The following is an 11,586-nucleotide window of genomic DNA, read 5'->3' as shown; positions in this document are numbered from 1 at the left end:
ATTCTCTGGAAATCCTACTGAGGATCCAAACCTTCATTTATCCGTATTTGTCCAATACGCTGATACTGTTAAAGCTAATGGTGTCACTTCAGAGGCAATTCGACTTCGTCTTTTTCCTTTCTCATTAAGAGATAGCACTAGAAGATGGCTTCAGTCTCTCCCTTCCAACTGTGTCACCACTTGGAACGAGTTGAAGAAAGTTTTTCTTGCCCGATATTTTCCGCCAAGCAAAACAGCTATGTTAAGAGCCCAGATAAATGGATTTAAACAGAAAGATAACGAGTCTCTTTTCGAAGCATGGGAAAGATACAAAGACATGATGAGACTTTGCCCACACCATGGTTTAGAAGACTGGTTAGTAATTCACACATTCTATAATGGTCTCTTGTACAACACAAGGCTAACAATAGACGCCGCTGCAGGTGGTGCACTAATGAACAAACCTTATGCTGATGCTTACCAGCTTATCGAAAGCATGGCCCAAAACCACTATCAGTGGGGAACCGAACGAACAATGGTGGAAAAACCTCAAACGAAAACCGGCATGTACGAGATACGTAACCTTGATCATGTTAATGCAAAAGTGGATGCTCTGGTCCAGAAAATTGAAAGTTTAAATGTATCACCTCCAACCGCCGTGGTTGCTATAACTCAGAATTGCGAAGTCTGCGGAATCCAAGGTCACACTCCTACAGATTGTCAACTCTTAACAGGAATCCAAGCAGAACAAGTAAACTATGCTCAAGGAAGCCCCTACTCGCATACCTATAACTCAAATTGGAAGAACCATCCAAACTTTTCATATAAGAGTAATAATGCTTTGTACGCACCTGGACAGTCTCCAAATCAAGCCCCAGCTATACCTCCGGGATATCAGAAACCGAACCCATCTACACACAACAATAACGCCCCTAGGAAATCCAACTTGGAAATCATGATGGAAAACTTTATAGCTTCTCAACAACAAACCAATAAAGATTTCTTAAACCAGAATGTACACACTGGCGAACAAATTAAACAACTAGCAAGTAAAGTGGATGCCCTGGCTACCCATAACAAAATGCTGGAAACACATATATCACAAGTAGCTCAACAACAAGCGCCTACTGCTGCCCCAACTGGTACATTTCCTGGACAGCCCCAACCTAACCCGAGAAGCCACGCTCATGCAATCATATTAAGAAGTGGAACGGAAGTGGAAGGACCATCTGATCCAAGGATAGGAAACCAAAACCCTAAAAAGTCAACTGAGGAAGAAAATAGACCTAAGGAAAAGGAAGAAGAGAGTAATAAGGAAACCGTAGAAAAGAAGGAACCTTATGTACCTCCACCACCTTATAAACCACCTGTCCCTTACCCTCAAAGGCTTGTTAAAACCAAAGATGCGGGCCAATTTAAAAAATTTGTTGACCTCCTTAAACAATTAAACGTTACAATCCCGTTTACAGAAGCTATTACGCATATGCCCTCATACGCCAAGTTCTTAAAAGAAATTCTTTCTAATAAAAGGAAACTTGAAGATAGCGAAACCGTTACACTCCCTGCCGAATGTAGCGCTATAATCCAGAACATGCCTCCTAAACTCAAGGATCCGGGTAGTTTCTCTATACCCTGTCACATAGGAAAATTTGTCATCGACAAAGCCTTATGCGATTTAGGAGCCGGAATTAGTGTTATGCCTTTATCCATATGCAAGAGACTGGAAATGGGAGAATTAAGACCAACCAAAATGTCTGTGCAACTAGCAGATCATTCTGTTAGATACCCTGTAGGAATTCTTGAAAACGTTCCCGTACGCATAGGTCAATTCTACATCCCAACTGATTTTACAATTATGGACATTAGAGAAGATGATATTACACCCATTATACTGGGAAGACCGTTCTTAGCAACTGCCGGTGCAATCATAGACGTAAAACGAGGACGACTCACCTTCGAAGTAGGAGAAGAGAAAATTGAGTTCACTCTTTCCCAATTTTTGAAAGCACCTGCAATAGAAGATACATGTTACTTCATGGATATCATCGATGAATGCATAAAAGAAACAAAGTTAGAAAAGGACAAATCATCCGACTATCTTGTAGAAGACAAACTTAACCAATGTTTAGCAATAACACCGGACCCTACGCAGTGTCTTAAGAAACCAACCCTAGATCTGAAAACACTTCCCAAAAATCTGAGATATGAATTCCTAGACTTAGAACCTGAAAACATCATGGAAGTATTTATGGATGACTTTTCCGTATGCGGACAAAGTTTTGAAGAATGCCTTGAAAACCTAGAAAGAGTTCTTGAGCGATGTGTAAAAGTAAACTTAGTACTTAACTGGGAGAAATGCCACTTTATGGTACAAGAAGGAATTGTTTTAGGACACATTATATCAAATAGAGGAATTGAAGTAGACAAAGCCAAAATAGAGGTAATCGAAAACCTTCAACCCCCTAAAACCGTGAGAGAAGTACGAAGCTTCTTAGGACACGCCGGTTTTTACCGACGATTCATCAAAGACTTCTCTAAAATAACTAAACCTTTAACCGGACTATTGATGAAAGATGCTGAATTCATATTCGACAATAACTGTTTAGAAGCATTTCAAACGCTTAAGCAAGCATTGATCTCCGCACCCATAATGCAGACACCCGACTGGAATGAACCATTCGAAATAATGTGCGATGCCAGCGATTACGTTGTAGGTGCTGTTTTAGGACAACGAAAGGATAAAAAGCTTCACGTTATATATTACGCAAGTAGAACTCTAGATGAAGCACAGATGAATTACGCCACAATCGAGAAAGAACTCCTAGCAGTTGTGTTTGCGCTAGATAAATTTCGTTCTTACTTGGTCGGGGCCAAAATAATAGTTTACACTGACCACGCTGCTATCAAATACCTCTTAACAAAAAAGGATGCTAAACCTAGACTCCTAAGATGGATCTTGTTGCTACAAGAGTTCGATTTGGAAATCAAAGACAAGAAAGGAACTGAAAACGTAGTAGCAGACCACCTCTCTAGACTTGAGAACCTTGAACCAGAAAGAACATCAATTAATGATGATTTCTCGTACGATAAACTTATAGCTACTTTGGAAGAGAATAACTCTGACAAGCAAGTAGAGACCACCTTAGCTATATCTGTTACACCATGGTACGCTGATCTCGTCAACTATTTAGCCGCCGGAATAGTTCCACCTACTCTATCCTACCAGCAGAAGAAACGATTCTTCTATGACATAAAACATTATTACTGGGATGATCCCTTACTTTTCAAAAGAGGCCCCGATGGTATTTTCCGTCGATGTATACCCGAAGAAGAGGTAGAAAATATAATCCAACACTGCCACTCCGCTCCTTATGGTGGACACGCAAGTACATCCAAGACCTGCTCTAAAATCCTACAATCCGGCTTTTATTGGCCAAATATATGGAAGGACGTACATGCAACTATTAAGGAATGTGACAGATGTCAACGCACAGGAAACATATCTAGACGTGATGAGATGCCACAAAAAGGTATTTTGGAAGTAGAGATTTTCGACGTGTCGGGAATAGACTTCATGGGACCTTTTCCATCCTCTTTCGGTAACAAATACATACTCGTGGCGGTAGACTACGTTTCAAAATGGATCGAAGCTATAGCTTCTCCAACAAATGACACCCGAGTAGTAACTAGACTCTTTAAGAATATAATATTTCCGAGATTTGGCATCCCAAGAATAGTAGTCAGTGATGGTGGATCACATTTCATATCCAAGGTACTCGAAAAACTACTGTTTAAGTATGGCGTAAGGCATAGAGTAGCGACACCTTACCACCCTCAGACCAGTGGGCAAGTGGAAGTGTCCAACAGAGAGATTAAACAAATATTAGAAAAAACAGTCGCCACTTCAAGGAAAGATTGGTCATTAAAATTACCAGAAGCTTTATGGGCGTATCGAACTGCTTATAACACCCCCATAGGGACGACCCCATTTAAGCTCATTTATGGAAAATCCTGCCACCTCCTGGTAGAATTAGAACATAAAGCCTATTGGGCTATTAGAAATCTGAAGCTAAACTATAAGGCCGCCGGTGAAAAGAGAATCCTTGACATAAATGAATTAGAGGAACTCAGAAGAGACGCCTATGAAAATGCCAGAATCTACAAAGAAAGAACAAAACAATGGCATGACAAGCGTATATCAAGGAAAATCTTCCAGCAAGGCGATGCAGTCCTTTTATTTAACTCTAGGCTAAAGTTATTTCCGGGAAAACTACGATCCAGATGGTCAGGTCCTTTTCGTATCACTAACGTCTTTCCCAGTGGAGCGGTAGAAATTAAAGGCAAATCCACAGAACCGTTCACCGTAAACGGGCAACGTCTAAAACACTATCACTGTGCGGAAACCAATGAAGATTCGCAAATCCTACATTTAGACGAAATGCCTCCAGTATTTATAAATTATATTTGATAGTTTCTTTGTCGAGCTTGCGACATTTAAACAAAGCGCTTAGTGGGAGACAACCCACAAATTTTATTTTTATTTATTTTATTTCTATTAAAATTTGTTTAGTATTCATTCTTGATTTATTTTAATTTTCTAAACTTTTCTCTTCTTCTTTCGGCATTTGGCCAAATCCTGACTAAAACTCATGTTTTCTTTTCTCTAGCTAACACTAACCAGATGGGACAAATTGACCGTATGGGTATCAAATTCAGAGGAATGGCTCACAAACTAAAATTTGAAGAACTAGCCACGAGAGAGATGCTACCTAGTTTATATGCTGATGACTGGGCTATGACCGCCCTTGGACTAAGAGAAAGTGTCCTGTTTTTGCTGAATCAGATAGGGTGGGAAACATCTCCTATCCTACGACATTTCGTCACCTACCGGAGACTAACACTAGAATTCCTTAGCTCCCTAATCTATCTACCCAGCCATGGGAAAGGAATTAGCAGAGGTTTTATCCAGTTCAGAATGTTCAACATGGAGTACCAATTTAATATTAGAGACTTTACCAACCTTTTGGGTTTCCCTACCTCCCTTGATACATTCACAGTGAGCCAGGAAGAACTTTTTGAATATAGAGAACTTGAACACTTTTGGGGTAGTTTGACTGGAAATGATGAGCCCGAGGAACATGAGTTTCTCTCTGGAAACATACATAACCCGGCTTTCCGTTACTTCCATAGGATCTTGACCCACACCTTATTTGGAGAGAAGCCATACAGTACTTCAGTTTCACATGATGAACTCTTCATCATATTCTGTGCTTCCCAGAACCGTCCAGTAAACGGTGCCACCTTTATGCTAGCAAATTTAGACCACCTTATCCAAGATGAGCGAGCACCTATTAGAGTAGGCGGTTTGATAACCATGATTGGTAATGCACTCGGATTACGTCAACCTATGCTTGACTTAAGCCCCTTCTGTGGCATTACTATTATGAGTATACCCTTCCTCTTCAATGCCATGTTTATAGCAAACCAAGGGTCTGACGAGTTCGAGCTTATAATTAATAACCAAGTTCTTTGCCTATTCACCTTACCCAATCCCAGGACTAATGTTCATAACCGCAGTAACTGGCTCTACAATCTGAACGCGACACCCTCTCCAGCTAGATCCACTGAATCCATCCAGGATTATGAGATTTGTGATGACCAAATCCCTTATGCTGAATCTGACCCTCAGACACCATCTGGCTATTATGATATTGACCCTCCTCCTCAGCCTGTTCAGACCGAAGAATCAGCAATATCCGACCTCCGACATCATATGCCCGGAACTAATTATAACACCGCCATTGAAGCTTTGATGTCAGAACAAGACGCCCTCAGAGAAGAGTTTACTGAAATGAGAAACGAAGTTCTAGGATACATGAGCAGTATGACAAATCAGTTTCACGAGTTGCTATACCGTGTTAACTCTTTTGCTCCTCCGGCCAGAGATCGTGCAGATGGATAGAAATTATTTTTCTTAGTTATTTAGTTTTAAGTTAGATTATTCATTAATGTTATTTGAATTCATGTTCGCATTTGTTTCCCTTTCGCATTTTTTTTGTTTTTCTTTCCAATATTACATTATGATCATTTTATTGAAGCTATTTATTTAATTTTATTATGCAATAGCTATTATGTTCTCTACTGTTGCTACCTATGACTTATTAAATTATATATGCACTATTATACAAACTAGAATAGCATGCAGGAGAAATTAAATAGCAGAATAAATCAACCCATAGCAAAACAAAAATAATAACTTACCAGTCACTCTGAAGGACGCTAGCTGAAACCATGCCAAACAGACAGTGTGACGAGCGTCACACATTCTGTCACGGACGTCACGCTAAGTACCTGTGACGCCCGTCATGCACCTGTAACGAGCGTAACGCCCTTCAGACTAGGTGAACGTTAAGGATCCGTTGGAGACGAACGTTACACCCCTCCAACTTTTTACCTTCCCCATTTATTCACATTTACCCATAATTATTCACTTTTCAACCACCTATTTTTCCAACTTCCAAAATTTTTCCTATAAATACCCTCCAAACCTTCCTTCATTCACCACAAACCACTTTCTTCTATCAAATACATTTCTTTTCTTTCCAATTTACCTCTTTCAGTTCATTCATCAGTATGGCGGGTAACCAGAATTTCGGAAATATCATCTTCCGAACCGAAGATGAAAATTATCAAAGGGAACAATACGAGCGTTTCCAACAGCGAGGCATCGTCTCCACCAGGTATCCTGATTTTACTTGTTTACAACAATTAGGATTACTCCAAGGTATCGAATGGATGCTCCGTCAAGCCGACTTAACCTTTCTATGCACGCATAATCAACCCACTTACCCCTCCCTAACCTTAGAATTCTTAAGTTCATACGCATACACCACTCCCGCCGGTGAAGACGAATTCTTAACCGGTACCGCAACCTTCCGTATGTTCAACACCGAGTACTCCTTAACCCATAACCAATTGAGTACCATGCTACAATTCTCCATAGAAGGTCAAGTCTACCCCAGAATCCCTCCAGACCTAAACTGGAACACAGTCGCCGTTTTCGACCTTTTCAAGAAAATATCCGGTGTAGATGCCTACAACTGGGAAGAGCTCCTTCTTTCCCACATCCATAATCCAACCATCCGGTATTTTATCCGCATCCTACAAAACACAGTTTTTGGAAGACCGAACAACAGCAAGGTCAACGCAAAGGAACTATTCTTCCTCGAATGCGTCTTCGAACCGAATGCAAAGGTAAACGCTGCCTCTTTTCTATTTCATCATATCCGCACCTTATGTGCTAGAGGCCGTCAACCTTTTGTAATTGGCGGATTAATCACCACCATAGCACTAGGCTTAAACTTAGGGGACCGACTCCAAACCTTAGAATCTCTACCTCCCCTATTTATGGACATCAGCTACTGTCGATCCAGCCGCCTGATTAAGAACAGAGTAGGCGGAGGATATTATCTTATGGTGAACAACCAGGCTATCCCAAGTGTTGTTCTACCCAACATGACCCTAACAGATGTCACAAACCTCAACCGCCACCTCTATGATCTAAATGCTCCCGAAGCCACCGAGCCTTCACAAGCAAACCCGCCCGCAGACGAGTTTGAAGACATGGAGCAAGGTGATCATGCTCCTGCACAACAATTTGTCCCGCTCAACCACTCCGATGTTGCAGCTGGCCCATCCTCACGTCGTCGACGACGAAGGCCTGCAACCAACGACGACATCATGGATGCAATTGATGGTATGCAAGCACAGAATCTCGAAATGATGCAACTAATGCGCCAAATGCAAGAACAACAGGAAGCGAGGAATGCCATTACCGATCAACGGTTCGCCGATTTGCTTAGCAGGTTTGACAACTTAGAGGTACATCAACGATCACCAGGTCCAAGAACCAGAGGCGGAAGGCAGCCTTAGTTGTAGTTTCTTTTCCCTTTCCCTATTGTATTTCATTTCCTTAAAACATTGGGGACAATGTTTATTTTAAGTATGGGGGGGAAAACCTGTTCTTTCTATTTCCTTTTGTTTACAAGTATGTACCTTTCCTTTCATTGTTATTTCCCTTTTAATTATAAAAACAAAACAAAAAAATATATTTAGATTTATTTTAAGTTAAGTCCCGAGTGTGAAAAATTCCTATTATCTATTCCCCTCAATTTTCATGAGCCACAACAAAAATTCAACACTCAATAAGTATAAAGGTTGCTCATTTTATCGAACTTGAGATGAATTAAGACGAAAACTATTACCGCCAAACACTCTAACAAACCGCAACATGTTAGATCAGAATAAGTACCTATTATACCAATCCCTTGAACTTTTAGTTCTATAGTAACCCCAAGTAGTTTATACAAGAAGTCAGCACCATCCTAATAGCAAACTACGTGGAGGGCCGATGAATATAAGTGAATGATTCCCAAAGTAACATAAATATATATATATATATATTATATATATATATATATAATATATATATATATATATATATAATATATATATATATATATATATATATATATATATATATCAGGAAATGCACTAAGTAAGTTAGGTGATCCTTACCAGATCATTTAATCTAAAGGTTGCAGATCATACAAAAGCATAATATGAAAGATCCATTATGAGTTGGTTCAGCAGGTATCTGGTGCTGAACTTGGTAGGGCGGACAACGGTCCGATCCCCCGCAATTTGCAATGGACTGAATAACGAAGCTATCCGACTTATGTACCAGAACTTCAAGCTAAAAAGGGAATCAGAATCACTAACCGGTTACTCCACTATGTGCGCGAAAGGATAAAGGGCTTAATGTGATTTCGCTGGAATGAAAACGGGTGAGATAAGAGTAAAGGAACTAGGATAGCTATAATAGTGTACTTGAACTGATTTGCATAAGGCAGGGTTATCTGAGGTTGCGACGGTGGCTGTTAATGTCAAGATTTAACTCAAGTTACCTCTAAACAAAGTTTACGTGCAACCTAATACGAACTGACGTGTGTTTTGAAATTTCATCTGGCTAAAACTGTTAACAAATTCTATACTGAATTTTGCTTGAGGACAAGCAAAGATCTAAGTATGAGGAGTTTGATAACATGAAATTATATCATATTTTAGGACTTAATTCAATTAAATTATATTATTATTTATTTCAATTTACTGCATTTTATTAGATATTACGCGGTATTTCCTTTCTATTTGTCTCAGGTGTCTTATTTGAAACACAAGTAAAAAAGGAAGAAAAGGAGGTGCAAAAAGGAATGAAAAGAAACAAATAGCAAAAGCCAAGCCCAGCCCAAAGAAGACACAGGCGTTGTGCCTGTGACGAGCGCCACAGATGCTGTGACGAACGTCACGCTACATACACTTATGTGACGAGCGTCACACATGGTGTGACAGACGTCACACCATCCCCCTACATTTCTGCCTTCAGAGACGTTGAGTCTTATATACACGCCGAATCCTATTTCCACGGCTATGCATCCGTTACATGAAGACCCCTTGACGCGGACTGCTTTGAAAACCGTTACGGAAAGCATCAATATAAATAGCAACTTTGCAAACCCTACAGAGGCTCCACGCTTTTTCCAGATTTCGGCAGTTTCAAATTTTCTTTTCTTCAGCAGTTTAAGCATACCTTTTACATACTACTTTTGCAAATTTTTATTGTTTTTTCTCTTGCAACTCTATTTTCCTCTCTAGCACTTAATTAATTTTCACATAATAGTTTCTACACCGGAAACTATTGTGTACCTTTTTACCGGATCTAACCTTACGTTAGAATCTAGTTTCTTTTTTATTCCTTCATTTTAATTTGTTGTTTGATTGAAGAATTCAAGAGCAAATCCTACCGGCTTGTGGTGGAGTGTTCAAGACTACTGTTTAAGTTATTCAGGTTCTTTAATTATTGTTTAATGTTTTGTTTTATTATTTATTTATATTATTTGCTTGAGATGAGACTGTTTATGCATGATAATTATTTAAGTTCGTTTAGCATGTCTGGCTAATTCGCTTAGATATCGGTATGTAAAGTAAGCGGAATAAGGAATCAAAACTAAGTCGGTTTAATTAAATTTAAAATTAAAATCACTCTATTTACGGTCTCAGTTTACAGGTTTAATAACAAAGTTTTTATACGAGAGTAAAAGACATAAAGAGGTTAAAATCAATAGAGCGAAAGTTTGAGGTTTTAACTGGACAGTGTAAATTGGACATTAATTCTAGATCAGGGCGAGAGCAATTTTTAGAGTTAATTAAATTCTAATCTTTTCCAAAAAGTATTTTTAAAGATTGAATGTGAGGACGAGAGTTAAGCATTCGAATTTAATTATATAACCTAAATCAACAGAGCGAGAGTTTGAGATAAGGGTGTTTAAACGGTTAGTGTTTTCTTAAAAAGAGTTTCTACGGACTTTATTGCTTTTAAAAAAATGGTTTTTGACTTAATTATAAGTGACAGCTACGTTAACATAAAATCATGGTTTATTCAACAGAGCGAGAGTTTGAGATAGAACTTTTAATCAATGAAGTCAACTGAAATGATTTATTTTAAAACCAAGAAACCAACAAAGAATTGATTCCCTAATTACGACGAACTACATACCGATATCCGTTTATTTGATATTTAATTTAGATCCTATTTTTAGTTTTAACTTTTCCTCAAACAATCAAACATTATCCACCTTAGCTTTACGAAGTAACCTTAGATAACGGTATATCGATTCATAAGTCCCTGTGGGATCGATATCTTTTAAAACTACGCGATAGAACTGTGCACTTGCAGTTTGTACCCCAATTTCGACTCATAAAGTCGAAGCGATCATTAGCGAAATAGTTTTTTCTCTTGCGTGAATTTTCACTAAATCCCTAGATCACACGGCATATACAGGGCTCAAATTTGTTTTTTTTTTGTCTCTCAATTTTAATATTTTTTGGAATTTTAGTTTTCCTCTTTATTTGATTACAATTAAATTGATGAAGTCACAAATGTTAGAGGAAACAATTCTTCATTTCAGTCACCCAACTTAAATTCGATTACATTCTCTTTTATTTCTTCATTATTTTGTATTACGGGCTCAAGATATTTAAACCACATGACATATGGATATAATGAATAGAAAAATAAGCTACCTTAAAGAATACTTTTGCATTTTATGTATTATTATAGATAAGAAAACTAAAATAAATATTACCATCACTTTTTAATATAGAAATAATTATTATATTTAATCATTATTGTGTACGCTCCTTTTAATATTTAATAAGCTTAATTTAATAAAAAAGTAAAATTATTTGACAATTTTATTAAATCTATGTGAAATGTTTTTTTATATATTGGATTTAAGGCTTGATAAAAAAATTTGAAATGCAAATTTGTAGACTCATTAGGAATTAAGTTCTTTATAACTCTCTATACTAGAGTTGTAGTCCCCCAAACTTGGTTTGATGAAGCTACCATAAGAAACATTGGATTTTTGTTATGTTCTCTAGGGATTGATATGTATAGAAAAATCTGATTACTAAGCATATTTTCTCACAGACATCTCTGGTCAATACAAAATTGACTTCAATTGTCCCTGTAGCGATAAATTCATGATC

The 11,586-nt window shown here is 38.2% G+C and overlaps 1 non-coding gene across 1 annotated transcript; it reads right to left on the bottom strand.

The window, feature by feature from the left end:
* Positions 1–238: 238 nt before the first annotated feature.
* LOC127133141 (small nucleolar RNA R71) lies at positions 239–345 on the bottom strand. The gene has a single exon (XR_007807134.1). It is a non-coding gene; the product is annotated as a small nucleolar RNA R71 (small nucleolar RNA).
* Between the last annotated feature and the right edge of the window lie 11,241 nt (positions 346–11,586).

Source organism: Lathyrus oleraceus, chromosome 3 (genome assembly GCF_024323335.1).
Source record: "Lathyrus oleraceus cultivar Zhongwan6 chromosome 3, CAAS_Psat_ZW6_1.0, whole genome shotgun sequence".
NCBI lineage: Eukaryota > Viridiplantae > Streptophyta > Magnoliopsida > Fabales > Fabaceae > Lathyrus > Lathyrus oleraceus.
This window is presented reverse-complemented; position numbering and strand designations above follow the sequence as displayed.